The 4,132-nt window shown below is 33.3% G+C and overlaps 1 long non-coding RNA gene across 1 annotated transcript; it reads left to right on the forward strand.

Annotated features, from left to right (window-relative positions):
• The first annotated feature begins 845 nt into the window (after positions 1-845).
• LOC139519507 (uncharacterized) lies at positions 846-2,457 on the forward strand. The gene is made up of 3 exons (XR_011663606.1): positions 846-1,346; positions 1,562-1,696; positions 2,059-2,457. It is a non-coding gene; the product is annotated as an uncharacterized lncRNA (long non-coding RNA).
• Positions 2,458-4,132: the final 1,675 nt, after the last annotated feature.

Genomic DNA, 4,132 nt, shown 5'->3' on the forward strand with positions numbered 1-4,132 from the left:
CCCATCACATCTTTGTAAATAACCGGAGTAGATGTTGCTCAAAGGGAATGTCCGGTATGGGTATCAACCCGAGTTCTTGGTGGAAAGTTGCAGAAGACTCTGTGAATAATAAAGCAGGGTTATCAATTGAAGTCGCAAGAGAATTGAGAGACAGACAAAAAACAGTTTTGCTCAAGCTACTTTTAGTGAGAAGGTAGAGAAAGTTATGGAAATCAACGGAGACGTAAGAGAAGCCAACTGGTGTTCTCTCATTCGAAATTGGTACAGTGCAATCGACGATGCTGGAATATCAGTAGATACAAGATTACAGAAAATGTTGGATATCAGATCTTATCTGCTTCCATTTTTAAGAACTGGCCATTTTCCACCACAGGGTGCTTACATTGCTGGATTACCCATTGCACAGTTTGAAGGGATTTTGTCCAATGTTGATCGTAGAATTCAGCTTTATTCTATGACAACCCTTCAGACTTATAATCAGAGAGCCATAACCAGCTTGGATTCCGAGACGTTTTTCTCTGGATTTCAGGTACTACGCAAATCAATATAAAACAGTTAAAATAAATAAATGTTAACGAAGGAATAGTTTAGTAATCTCAGTTGCTGTATGTTTTCTATTACACCTTGAAAAAATGTGGTAGGTGTAGAGGGGTGTATTTCACTCTTTTTAACATTAACAGGGTATTCTTCCTTTAAAAATGCTTATTGACAATGTTCAAAATATATTAGGTATACTATTTGAAAGGATGAAATATTTTTCTTAATATTGCCTATATTTTCTAATTCTTAATGTTCAGGTTAATATATGATCATTCAATTAGTGAATGGCTATTATCTATTTTGAATTTATTGAACCATTAAACTAATTTTTGACTCTTCACATTGAATAATCCGCGAAGCGGATTATGTAAAATGTGAAGAGTCAAAAATTAGTTTTATGGTTCAATAAAATCAAAATAAATTATTGCCATTCATTATAAATAAATTTCTATCAAAAATAAGGCTCAAAGAACTTTTTAAATTATGTATATTAACAATAACAACGTACACACATGTTGGCGTATGAATACACAACGTCAGAGTGGGCGTGTCGCCATCAAAATTGACAACATTGAAAATAAAACTAATAATTTTAACCAATCAGAAGACAGTAAAAACACCAAATTTATTTATTTGTATATATACTTCAACAATAGCAAAATAAGTAAATGTGTACATATCTCATGTATCTTTTAACTACTTTTGGATTATGACCCAAAGGGGACAGGTGTTCTGAGGGCTGATGATATCCCAACCGCACTTGGTGCTGCTGTTTACCTGTACAAACAGAGACTCGACCCCAATAGGTAAATATTTGTTTTATATAAATTTTACTAAATTACTGATAGATAAAAAAAAATAGCACCATATATAAGTGATTATAACATGTAAAGAATTTTTTTACAATTCTAAAGGTTTTTTTCCTCCAAATATCAAGTCCTGGAATACCTTTTGAAATAAAGATTCAATTTACTATTTATCTGCCCAAATACACCTTTAGTTATTTATTTAATTGTTTTAGAAAATTTTACATGCGAACTTCAGTGAGAGTAAGGGTGTACCAAGTACAACCCCTTGATGATGAGATGAACTTTCAACAGACTGGTGACAAAGATGCTACAGAAGATGCTACTTTACCTCGAACTATATTCTTAAGGTAAATAAGTGTATGCAGCTAACCATTTCACATGCACATAATTTGATTAAGTATTGTCCATGAACTACTTTTGGTAAAAATGCATCTTCAATATATCCACCAAAGCTCGAGATAATAGATACCACATAAATAGCTTGTTCCGCATATTTTTTTAACATGTATCTCAAATTAGACAATAGTGGTCATCCCAGCACTAATATTTATGATAAAAGAGACGTCTTTAATTTTTATTTGATCAAATACTCCACAAGTTGTATTGCTCAAGTCAGGTTTATGACAAGCTAAATAAAAAAGACATAAAGCTGTTAATGATGATTATTTATACATAAAATAATTAGTTAATGGAAACCATATATTTGTAGGTCACATCAATTTGACACAGAAAAACGAAAGACTAAAGTTCCAAAGAGAAAAAGCGGCAAAATATCTGATATTGGTCAGACAGCAAGAGGGGCAGAAGGAGCACGCTCGTTTCATAAATTCAACGAGGAAAAAATATTGGCACATAGACGATCTGGCATCATGGATGATAAACTATTTGACATATAACGAAAATGTGTATTGAATTAATGTGTGGCCATACCAATTATGTACAAGTCCAGTTTCAGTTTTAAATGAAGTTCGGTGTGCAATGCTCTTAGTCTTAGTATTTATTTTAATGTGTAAGTGCATTCGTTGCATTTATACTAAAAGCTGTTTTTCAATGTGAAAAGTTATATGGATATTTGGTAAATGTGCGTGACACAAAATCCTATAAAAACTATAAAGTATGAAGAATCAGAGTTTTGTTTCTGCTGTTTTTCAATGTGAAAAGTTATATGGATATTTGGTAAATGTGCGTGGCATAAAATCCTATAAAAACTATAAGATATGTAGAATATGAGTTTTTATTGAATCTTTTTTATGTTCAGTCGCCAGAGAACTTCATAGATGTTTCTGCTTCAAGTTCCTTAAGTAGTTAGGCTGAAAGCTAAATGTCTTACTGCACATAAAACAGGCAAAGTGTTTTCCCACATGAACACTTTGAATATGTGCCCGGAGGCCTTGCTCATATTTGTATACTTTCTCACATTGTTCACATTTAAAATGATCATCAGTATGTTTAGCTTTTAAGTGGGCCTTCATGTCCTTCTTGTGGGCAAATCTCTTCGGGCATTTCAGACACTTATACTGCTTGTCCTGTAAAATATAGAATGTGGAATAAGTTTCAATTATCTCTGAGAATATACAACTATTGCTATACAACTACTCACTACTATGTCTATCTATAACTGCTATTTTGTTGTAAATAATAAAACTATCGGCACTGCTTGGTATAATTCCAATACCCAATATTTGAAATCGGCAGTTGTCATCAAATATATTGAAGATAACCGATTTTACGATAGTAGACGAGTTGATTTTACATGTTCAATATATATTTGTTACATCTTGTGATCAATTTATTTGGTAATCGTCGATGGTAGTCAGCCGGAAAATATTGTTTGTACTGTATTTAGACCCCTCTACAACGAAATTTTAGTTTACATGCACATGTTTAAAAATTGTAGCTTTTTATACAACGCAATCATGGGTTTGAACGTTGTTTTCACTTCAGACTTGTGTGTGTGTGTGTGTGTGTATATATATAAATACAACTCGTCTAAACATCAACCCAACAATGTTAGATCTGTAAATTTGCTTTCGCAAATTTTTGGTTCTTCCCTCGCCGGGATTCGAACCCATGCTACTGTGATATCGTGACACCAAATCGCCTGCACTGCAGCCGTCCCGCTAGACCACACGACCACCTGGGCTCTACAAAATAAAGCTTTCAGTGGGCGTGTGTTACCTTTCCTCGTCAGTTTTAATCTAGCGGCGTACTACAGTACATGATATATAAGGCATGAAGATGTTATTGTTACAGATCAGCTAAATTATATATATATATAAATATTTGGTATATTTATAATTCTGAATTTACCTTTCCGTGCATGAGTACATGGGATAGATACAATGTCCTTGTCATGAAACCCTGGCTACATGTAGAACACCTGTATCTTGGTTTGTCATCGTGTACTCTGACAAAATGGTCTTTCCTTCCACTTGGACTTGTGAACATTTTGCCGCATTTGTCACATACATGTTTAGCTGCAAAAAAATAAAACAAATTATTAATAAAAGTACGAATCAACATTTTGCCATTTCCTGTATGGAGAATCGTTACTTGAACCCCGAAATGGGGGCAATTGACCATTTGATAAGCGAACTTATTTGTAGATCTAACTTTGTGGAACATTATTGCTGTTTACTTTTTATCTCTATCTATAATAGTTTTCACGGTAATAACCAACAAGAGTTCACACGCTGAAATGTCTCTCTTTGTTTACTAATCATTGCTAATAAGTTGATAAATATAAAGCTTTATCACGATGTCACATAAACTAAACATTAACC

The sequence above is a fragment of the Mytilus edulis genome, chromosome 1 (genome assembly GCF_963676685.1).
Source record: "Mytilus edulis chromosome 1, xbMytEdul2.2, whole genome shotgun sequence".
Classification (NCBI taxonomy): Eukaryota; Metazoa; Mollusca; class Bivalvia; order Mytilida; family Mytilidae; genus Mytilus; species Mytilus edulis.